Source organism: Liolophura sinensis, chromosome 1 (assembly GCF_032854445.1).
Source record: "Liolophura sinensis isolate JHLJ2023 chromosome 1, CUHK_Ljap_v2, whole genome shotgun sequence".
In the NCBI taxonomy this organism is placed as follows: Eukaryota; Metazoa; Mollusca; class Polyplacophora; order Chitonida; family Chitonidae; genus Liolophura; species Liolophura sinensis.
The window spans coordinates 24,496,605-24,508,353 of NC_088295.1; positions in this window are offsets into that span (position 1 = coordinate 24,496,605).

The following is an 11,749-nucleotide window of genomic DNA, read 5'->3' on the forward strand; positions in this document are numbered from 1 at the left end:
ATTTTTTAGGGATTGCACCAGGTTGCTGTAGGTTTTCAAAACCACTTCTGAATTCGCTGAAATTTAAAATACAGAGCATTTTGGTCATGTTCTTTCAGGGTATTATTGCCAGATTGATTGTAACGTGAATGGGCTAAATCAGAGTTATCCAGATCATGTGGTTTGGCGGCCATATTGGAGTATGTGGTACAACTAAAACATCTTCTATCAGAATCTCTTGAAATTTATGATGTGATAAGATCAAAACGAGAAACTGATCCAAGCCACAGGATTTGCAGGCCGTTTTGTATTCACGTGAAAAACTTTTTTTTTTAGAACTACTGGGCCGATTCAGGTGAAATGCTATATACTCGCATAACATTTGCCGCGAAGGACAATGTACAAAAACCGTTTATATGTCTTCAAAACTGTGGAAATGCTCTTATTATCATGTTTGTCATTTGACGATTTTTTTAATTTGAATATCACTATGCTACATGGTGTATTTTGACCTCCTGATGACAAAAGCGGTATTATTTAGTTCCTGTGATGTATCATTTGTTGTAAGTTTTTCATTTTGCACGACATTCACCAGTGAAACCGATTAACGAATTAAGCTGAAATTTAATATACTTATTTTGCTGTATGGAATATATTACATATGCTACCTGGTGCAGTTTTGCCTTTCAACGCAAAGGTGGTGACTATAAAGGGTATAAGGTATAAAAGGGTCTAGCTCTGAGATCCGTTGGCCATGTTCCCAGCACATAAAACGCTCTGAATCGTTACATTCACTAACCTGGAACTCGGGCCTGGAAAGTGCCAACGCTGTACGCCACGAATGAAGGTGTCCCGTAATGTTAGAGTAATTCTGAATTCATATCACCCCATTATACGGGAATAATAAAGACGATAACATTGTGATTAAGACAAATGTATATAACCGACGCATCCATGGGACTGCATCAGAACTTCACAAAGCGCCATTTTCAGGATTGCATTGAAATGGTGGACTCAGAAATTAGATCCTCCCTTTTTTTACAATAGTTAATAGTTCCTTCTGATCATTATTAGCACACAGGATAAAGTTACGAGTTTCAAAAAGTTGCCAGTCGCTCTTTTAATGGTGTACATATGCCTGGTTTCAATCAAATATTTCCACTGTATCTTTTTTCCAGACAATGACGAGTGCGGCCGATTCGAACCTAAAATAGTGGTTAGCGAAGTTTGGCTTTCTGTCGATGCGCCATGTTCATTTGTGACATTTGTAACGTTATGGCCTCTCTTATTAACAAATAGCTGAGTGAATGGAAAAGCACAGATCTGTAATTCTGAAAGGTGAGCTTGGATGAATGAAACAGATTTAAAAGGAGACCATATAGTGAAAAGCGGAAATCAGTAAAGTATGCAAATACAGCAAAAAAATAATACCACAAATAAGCGATTGGATTGAAGCTGTACTGAAAATAAGCCTGGATCAATGAAGCAGGAGAGTAGTTCAAAAAATAATTACACGAAAAATATACATACATAATGAGGTATTAGATGTCAGGAAGTGATGTCAGAAAACACAAATAATCCGTCTCAACCTTTGTTTCCAATAATGCTTCATACACATGCATTCTCTTTATCTAAAGTATGTACAACATAATTCTAACCAAAACCTGAAATAATTGTATTGATGAATGCTGAATAAATATTTTCGCGCGAGTACACAAGTGATGAGGTTAAGTCTAAACAAGACTACGTGCGTCTCCAAAGGTAAAGCTCTCTAGTGGTGGGGGTGATATAAAGTGAAAGTAGAGAGTGGTAAATGCGTTGTAACGATTATGAAACCCATATACACTGATGGATAGCCATCTTATAGTAACCGGTAGTGACATCATCAAAACCGGAAGAGATCGTATCTCCATTCCAAATGATCGTAGAGATAAGGGAGAAACACCATTAGATATTACAAGGTATATTATAAGATGTTACATCTAATCCGATGTGATGGTATATCTTTTACAAATGACCCTGAAGACATGGGATTAACAGCAAATAAATAACCCAAAGTATGGACATAGATCATATCTTTAAGACAAAGTAATATCAACAAAACCGGAAGGTCTATGAATCGTATGCAGATGATCCTCGGAAATTGAAACATACAACACGCGACAGTCCGATAATCGCTGGAAGCCCGGTTTCGCTACTTGTAGCTATATTTTTTCTTCGTTTTCAGAACTGCCATAGTATGACGTCACGGTGACGAACTTCTTGGAGCCAGGGAGGGAGATTTGGCTTACAATGAATGTGAACTGTAAAAGGGGAGCATTACGTAAGATAAACGTGTCTGTCAATGCCAAATTTGATAACGGGCTTCAGAATGATATGTTTTGAAATATAGTAAGGTTTTCGTGTGGGAAGTTTTCGGTGAGTTATCTCTCCAATTACAATCCCATTCAGCGATAAAGACTCGCATACGCTTGGTGTCACCATTAATTATTGTGAGGGTTAGATATATCTAATGATGAGAATGAGTTCTAAATCATGACACGCTATACCATCATTGTTCACCGCTATTAAATCGACGGAGACGGACATCAGCAGATTAGAGGCCAACAGATGTCTCTGATACACAGAGCTTCCTCAACCATCAGTGCCACTCTGAAAAATGAGAGTGCAACTCTATACTTATTAAGTCCAAGTAGCGAATTTGTCTTGCCCTTTAAGCCTACACCTACTACCGTAAGACCAAATGGGACAGGAGCCTAGCTGCACTCAAGTGTATTCGCCTGTGTTCTCATCAATTATCATAAAAACCATTGGGCAATATCATTCAGGTAAAACACCCCAAACATTTAATTCTTACTGAAATTGAGTAATAAATTAGTTACTATACTACAAATGTTAATCATAGTCGTATAACCACATGATGAAATTATTTGAAGATTTCAGTTTCTTTGTTCACAGGTTGTCATCTCCATTTTAATCATATTAACATTCATAGTCGTAAGCCACACTGAAGTTACTGAAAAAGTGGGTAAGGTTTATGAAAATGAATGAACTGCAACAATCAACCACCCAGGCGTCCAGTGTCGCTGGCGTTGTAGTCATGTATAGGAAACACTAACTGGTCGCTGTTCCTTGGAATGGGACAAGTGTATCTGGGATTCAAAACCTGCTAACCTTGATGAACAAAACCACTGTGCCGCATTCACACCGATAATGAGCTAATCGATTAGCTGCATTCTGCTACACTGACTTTTTTCTTATCGACAGGAATTTGAGTGCTACCAGTGGCATATTTCAGAAAATTATCACCCGCCTTCATTGGCTGCCCCCTTGATCCGTAGTCAATACATCAGCTGTTATTGTACACAGCGACACAAGGTTAAGCGGGCAGAGGGCAGTCCTATCACACCCTGTCCGTCAAACGGCCACCGGCCACCAGCAAGTTTATTAACCCTTTATGCATCAGAGCCAGATTTTCTGATAACAGTTGAACAATTCTTGGTAATATTTGGACCAAACTGTGTGATGACAAGCAAAGTAATAATGACATGATCGATCACTAGCGAATTTCTAATAATACTTTTCGCACAACAGTAATCAGTAGCTGCTTTGCATTTTTCGTACAACCGTTTAAATCCATGGATTCTATGAGAAGCTTTGATGAAAACAACTTTAAAGATCTTGAGTGAAGTCACCGTTGCGCGTTATCACCTTTTGTTAATATCTATATTTAATGTGTACGTCTCCTTTGTGAAAGGTAAAAAACATTATACGAGGATAGCATCAGTTCAGAGCAACATAAAATTCAAGTTTGGCGCTTTATGCATCTGCAGAAGTCAGCCACGATGCCATAGTCTTGCATATCGCTGTACAAGCCAAACCTTTGATGGCAGGAAACAGAAGTTAAATTTGAGTGGGTGTTATGAAATGATTTTCCAGTGGACTTTTCCAGGTATATTCCACCAATAAATCTGGCTGCTGTTGAATGAGTGCAATATTTTAGAGTACCGTACGATAAGAATCAAATTAGAAAATTAATAAAAATCGCTCATTAAATTTGCATGAGCATTTCACCAATCTATACGCTTTCTGGTTGCTTTTTAGGGCTTCGCCAACATAAAAACACGTACAGTGATGAAATTGTTTCGTACTGGTCAGATTTTGTGCTGAACTACTGTGAATATGAAACGGCTGTAGCGTAGAGAGTGTAGAACTGGAGCAATGATGACAGCGTCGCAGCTGGGAAATGGGCACACGTATAACTGGTAAAGAACGGCCACCTGTTAGTTTACCTGAGTTAGGGTTTTACTCTAGCTCTTCCTTTTAAATGCCTCAATAGTAGCAATTTACACGCCATGTACAAATGTTATACCCAGAATTAAACAGCAGGTTCACTGTATCTGATTATGTCTAAATGTCAAATGTCAAATTGCAGATTTAGCTTTGTTACCGTGCTATCTTCAGAGGAGGCCGTAAATGTGTATGATAGGTGATGTGTTTGTGGTTTTCCCCGCCTTAACACATTGAGGTCAGGCAGACCTTATCTTAAGGCAGCCATTACAGTCAGTCATGAGTAATACGCATATATTGAGGGCTCTGGGAAAAGAATAGTGTTTTCCTGGGTCTTGTAGCCTCCAGATAACCTAAATATATAGCCTTTAAAATTTATGAAGCTCTTACACTCTGTACGTGATAAAATGGAATCTCTCACGAGTATTGAATTATCTAAAACTTGACATAATATTTCATTTCATATCGATGTTTATGTCTAACCAATGTATCATGTTTGCGATGCGGGACTCCACCGGGGATTGCATCCAGAACTCCACGGCTGGAGTGGAACGTAAGGAATGCGTTTCTAAGAAATACACCAACACATATTGAAACGTTACAACGTAATAGCCCTAAAAACTGGCCATCAGTTTGAACTTAGTTATTGTTATCAATATCAGTCTTCATCAACCTAAAATGATTGTTCGTTACATCAGCCCAACTGTCTATAATTATGAAAAAGTAAGACAGCTGCCCTCTTTTGATAACTTTGTAATGTGAACAGATGGAAGAAATCAGAAAATAAAACAGCACAAATGTGTTCCCGGACATAGAATGAAGCTTGCAATAAAATATTTTTCGCGCCAACATTCCATACAGTCTTAAATCTACATCAGGCTGTTTTCAGAGTAAATGTGTATATCAGAAATTCGTGTGTAGATCTCCAGTGATCTCATTTTTGGCCACTTGTAATTATCACACATTTCAATCTTTCAATGGTTAGCTGCTTCCTGTCGTGAATGTGTGTGCCAAATTCATCTGATTTGGTCGCGTCTTATGGAGTTCCGTTAACCAAATCACGCAATAGCTGCCCTCATAAATTAATAAGACCTCGAATCTGACCGCGTTTATCTCGATATGTGATACTTATGGTCGTACGCATCATCCTCTTTATGCACGGAAAATTTCAGTGCAAGCATAATTTGCAAACTATTATTTCCATTTCTTTTTAATAATTTAAAAAGATCTGTTTAGCTCTGGCGTTCCGGTGAGGTGGTTCCAGCGTTCCTATGAGGAACCACCAGGGTTCCGGTGAGATACGACCAGCGTTCCGGTGAAATACTACCAGAGGCCCGGTGAAGTGTAACCTGTCATGATAACAGTTAACGTTGTCGCTTTTCTTGGCTCTGGTGTGTTGTTTGACAACAGCCGCTTCCACAGTGCCTGCTTTGCAGTTACCAGGTATCACCATTAGTGATAGCGGACTAGGATACTGTTATCAATCACTGTTCACGCTGTCATCATCGTGGTCTTTGGAGAATTGTACAGCCTTTGCTGGAGAATGCTATCACAAGGACATCTACTATGTTCCCCTACCAGGTTCTTTGTTAACTTGTGTCAGTCCCACAACGTCAATCCCACAGTATGCTATTCACCATGCTCAAGAAGTCTTTGATGTTTTTATGCGCTTGCTCTTGGTTCTTCGTGAATGGGTTGTGCCCATAACGTGTGCGTAATACTTTCCATTGATGTAATTGGTACTCTGATGAAAAAGCACTCGAATGAATATTCCGGTATACGCGAAGAAAGGTAATTTATTTGACGTTGACTAGATTGTGACCAGTGATACAAATTTCCAACGTGAAGTCCATTCCACTCACACAGGACAGCTGTTCACAGTTCACACAAATAGGATTGCAGCTCTTCCAGAATAAGATGAATGTTATATGATTGTTTTGAATGATCAATGATCGTTCACTGTTTTTTACACTTCAATTTTCAAAATAACACAAAATGTGGAAGTTGAAGATTGCCCTTTTTATCATCATTTGTGATCAACAAGTCAGTACGACTTCCCTTGATATTTCAAAGCAAAACTCTTTTGCACTATAAATATTTCATACCATGCGAATTTCCAAAATTGCTGTTCATTTATCCCTTTCAAAAAGGTAAATACAAGCTCGAAATCAAATTATGTAACAAACGTGAACCAGTGTATATGGAAGATGAATTAATTTCCAGTGATTTGGCACAAGTTCCCGTATTTGATATATGGTGCCTCGTCAGTTACCTAGTCCAGAACACTGTTCAGGTAAACATTGCAGTTCCAAATTTTAAGTCTATGGTATTGTTCCCCGTTACACATACTGAAATATCGTAGTCGAGCATTTTCATTACACCCAGACACTATTTGGCGGGAATACGTACTGTATCTATAAACTAAGTCTTAGTGTGATCATCTGCCAACTATCACATTGCCGTCACGTACTGCTCTAGTTTAACTCTCCATGACGTAGTCTTTTATATTATAATCTCCTGCACAATGACCGTCAACTCTCATTTTCTGTCAATGTTCGATAATCCTGACAAAATTTCAGAATCTTTTCAATAGTTATGAAGGTTTGACCTAGACAAATACATGTACAGTGTTTGACGACGTCGACTGGAATCATCTATCTTCATCGGTTTGTACAAGCGCTAGTGTGTTGTTCATGTAATGCCACGCTGTAATTCTTCTTATCTCGTGATGCTAGGGGCTGTATTAATTGCTACTAGTTAAGTATTTACATGAACCGTTAGACAAGAGGCGGGATTTTACAGGTTACGTGTGACTATTTGCCAACTATAACACTGTCGTTGTTCCTCTGCTTTTACATGTACTTACCGCGATGTTGTTTTTTTATGCCTGCATAATTCAGGATTCTGCTGGTGACTCCTAATCCCCAAAACCTGCAGGTCCCTTTGCATTGTTTTCACATTATTGTTTAATAAATGTGATGATAAGTGTGTTGAGCAATTCTAGACCGGTGACGTCTAATAAATTGCAATCAACGTCGCTGCGTTTCTTTCGCCTAATACTGCTTAAACCATGGTGCTAAAGAGTGTTTAAGTTGCCACCGATTAAGTATATTAGGAAACCTAATATGCTTTACAAGTACTGAGCTGCACAACTTCATCGATTTAAAGTAAGAATGACAACCAAAATACTTTGGTTTAATGTGTTTCGAAGTTCATGGAACAATGGCCTGTCGTTTGAAACACCTAAACAATCCCCTCACTGAGGCTTTACATTCAATCTTGATGAAAACTCCCAAGTGCACACACGTTTTATATGCTATTGGATCAGTTCAAACTTACTGTTCGACCACTGTCTTATACAGAGATATTTACTCTACCATCCACACAGAACAAAGCAATATCTATAATAGTACACCCAAACATAAAGTTTTTAGTTTCGTTCTAAAGAAGCCTGATTTCCCCCGAACTGTCATACTTCCGTAAATTGTTCACATGTACAATACAGTTGCTTTTCTTGGACGTAAATAACAAATACACCTAAGGTGCCTTTATTAAATGTCAACTGTTGAGAAAGAATGACAGACGCTGCTTTGAAGACAGGCGATCTGATTATGTAGTCTGAATATCACAAATCATCGTTCGTCAAATCTCCCGTCTGGACACGTTCCAGTCAATCCCCTTAGATTATTAGGAACAGTAAATTAACCATGACGTTTTAAATGTACCATTTGGATAAACTGTCATCCACATGGTGCTGGCGTGCCAAATTTTGTTAGTATTCCAAGATAGCCTAATTCCGGTCATGTCCGCTCCTTACCATTTTCCGACATTAGTGCTCTGAGTTTTCTGCCCAGAGCAGACGAGGAATAACAGCGGCCAAGAACAAGTCGCAATAAATATAGGTTGTGTCTGGGATGCCCAGGAATATGAAGTTCGCGCCACAGCTTATATGATAATGATAATGATTTCAGCCAACGATAAAACGTGTAGAGTTTCATATATTCTTCTGCACGTGCCAAAAAATGTGTACGACTTCTCTTAGAAAATGCCACGGAGCAACACTTATAACTGAGGATTGCACTGGAGTGGTAATCATGGTCGGAGCACAAGGTTATAAGCTGTTTACAGAACACCATTTGGTTCGTAGTTGGAAGAAACAAAATATATGGTATTTTTACAAGGAAAATAATATTTCAGAACTTCACTAGCGCGTACACCATGGTTTTATCACCAACAGACGATGGCGGACGGTATGTCAGGGGGAAATACTATAATATTTTGTTCATGGAACAAAAATATAATAATATACCATGAGCATCTAACCATAAAGAAAGGAATGTCTGTTCTTCCGAAACTATCTATAAGATCGACTCCACATCTCACGGTTGTTCAGCCGAGGACGTGTAAGTGCATTGTCGAGCATATAAAAAGTGAGTCAGTAAAGTGTGCAATGATGACATAAATCTTTTCATCGAGCACTTTCATTGAACAGGCTGGGTTTCTCCACAAGATGATCCCCACAAGGGCTTAGTGCCTTTCTGACATACAAATTCAGATCTCCAACAGGGCTTATACTAAGAGTTACATTCTTCACATCTCCAGAAGAATTTGTAGTGACAGTACAACAGTTTCTGACAAATCTTTTCGACAGACACTGCACTATTTACTAACAGATCAGTAATGTCGCGTTTTGAACTATATCTCTATGCCGTGTCCAGTAAAAAAGTCTGAGCGCTTCCATACGAAACAATGACTGGCTAGGTAACAGCTCTTGAGATTTGATTGGCTGATATTTATGTCAATGTATTCAAAGTTATAATCAGATCAGAGACATTTCCTCGTGAATACAAGTAGATTGACCTGGATTGCTAAATCAAACTTTAATGATGTTGACAGGAGTTACTGCGACCTCCAATGGAATATTGGCCTATCGAACTGAATTATGGACCAAACATCTTCAAGACAACCTTTCCAATCCTAAAGGACTTGCGGCACCCATAAATCCCGTTATAGCTGTTATAGCTGTTACATTGCTGCGTAGCAGTAACAGGGAGATGATACTTTCAGCCAACACAGAAATTGGAACCCTGTGCCGTTGGTATACAACTTATATATACAACAAGCATAAGCTTGGCAGAAATTTGAAGAAAAAAAAGAAAGGATGTCTGAACGTATGGACCGAAATGGTCAATAAAACAGTATAGTAATGATCTAGCAATACTAGTTTTATAATATCATGCATATTAATATTGCAGCCTTAACGTCAATAAAGAGGTCTTCAGCACTTGTACTTTTACACCGTGTAAGAGTAAATTACACACGATATATTAGGGCCGAGCAAAGTCTATGGTTAGTCATATCAAATGCACTTCCATATACACCACTGCATTGGTGTAACTTCTGTATACAGCATACTGCAGGTATCAGCCGACAAAACCTGAATTGAAACTCCATGAAAAAGCAGAACTAAACTAGAAGCCCGACACAGTCGGTCACGAACATGGAAACAACCTGGCGGAAACGTTGATGCGCTATACTTTACACAGGATACGACGACATTTAGAAGAATTTCTCGCATGGGTTCGAAGAAAGGCAAGCCGCTCAGAAGGAAATGAATACGGACAGCCGATTGGCTGTCCCCAGACGCGTCGCTAGTTCCAGGAGATGTTTGTGGAAGGCTGATTTACATGCCTGCGATCCGTGGTCATGTGGCTCCAATTTATATTATGCCTTTGGAAAAGCATATTAAATCCTGACCTGTCACATAAACAAGCATTACAGAGTCCAGGTGTAATTCAGATATCTTAAATTAAGCAATCATGGAAACATTCTACGATACTCAGTAACAGTAATCTACATTATTTTACCAAGACTCGGTCATTAAATACACGCTTATAGTACTCTGTATCATCGTTAACTAACTGGTCCATATAACGTGTGACCCAACAGACTGTATGGTAGTGACAGACTAACGCTTCACACGCACCCTACTTAAACATGTATTACTGGATTAACAACTAATTTTCATGACCATCGTTCTGATACATCCTGCTAATGTATAGGTGGTAATTCGAAAGCCCTCCGCCACATAAAATGAACTGAAAGTGTGTTATCTAATACATGCCGAGATTAACCTTTCACCATGCCTGTCAATACCTGAAGCATCAGGGTCAGTGGTTACATTACCTCGCCCACTTAAGCCACTGAACCGAAGCCCCCGGAAGGGGAATGCCAATCGAATGACTGTTGGCCTTAAACATAGACCAGTAAACCAACAGAGAATGCCCGACCGACTTCTTTTCACGTTCCAATTTGTACCTGATGTTATCAAACATTAGAAAATCAACAGAGAACAAAAAAGTCCCTCTGGCGGTCAGTGTTTGATGTGAGCTTGGCGGTTCCAAGCGGCAGCTTTCAAGTCAATGAACCGCTTGTCAATGGTTGGATCGGTAAACAGGGAGTGACAGGTTCATTCCACCCATTAGACATCACAAGCTTCAGCCTTCCTTTTACACCAATGTTATATAATCAAATCACACAGCACTGCTGTTCTTGGGAGTGATACCCAGCTCCTGAATGAGAGTACCACTCCAATGAGACCAGGAGGTTTGCAATATCTAAATGAAATAACAAATGAACTCATTCAATGCTACGTCGTAAAATCAAAATATATCAATATATCGACCCGCCTACTTAATGAAATGTTTTTCCTCTGCGCCCAGACTGCTGGACACGCCATGTCGACTTGTAGGTTTCCGTGAGCGAATAACTCTGTCCACTAATTACTCAGCTCCGATGGGTGGTCGTCATCAGCTCGGTGTATTTTCCCTCTGTTGCAACATTTTTTTCACATTTCAAGTGTTGCACGGACTAGGCGATAGTTTCAAGGTTTCGAAGTTCATTAAATTATTCCAGACTTTATGGGACAGCATTAGTACACCTGCTGCCCGATGAATCCAGAACATTTTACTTTTTTCTCCAGAATTCTGGGCCCTAACAAAATTAATCAAAATTTACAAAGTAAAAACGATAATACACTTGCATCTTTAATATATCATATCATATCATATCATATCATATAATGTAGTATAAATTTTCAAACAAATAATAAAATATTGAAATGAAAAGCTTTCATCATATACTCCTATTAAATTCAGTGAAGCGTACCGGTATATATGATTTAACGCCAGGGAAAAAATTCAACAGGCCAACGAAGTTCGAGAATTTTATAGTTTTACATCACAGTAGTCTAAGTCAAGTGAATTTCCGGCCTACAAATCTAAAGAACCCAAGATTCTACCCTAACAATGTGTGATAAGTGAAGTAATGAGACAATGTCAGGCCCATGGGTGACCAGTGCGAATAGCTCCCCATTTCGAAATGAGATATTGCACGTGTTGAGTTGTTTCGCTGCCGATCTTAATCAGATGAAAACTACAAGTTTTTCGTGGAAGGAATTACGTGACAGATTTATTTTAAT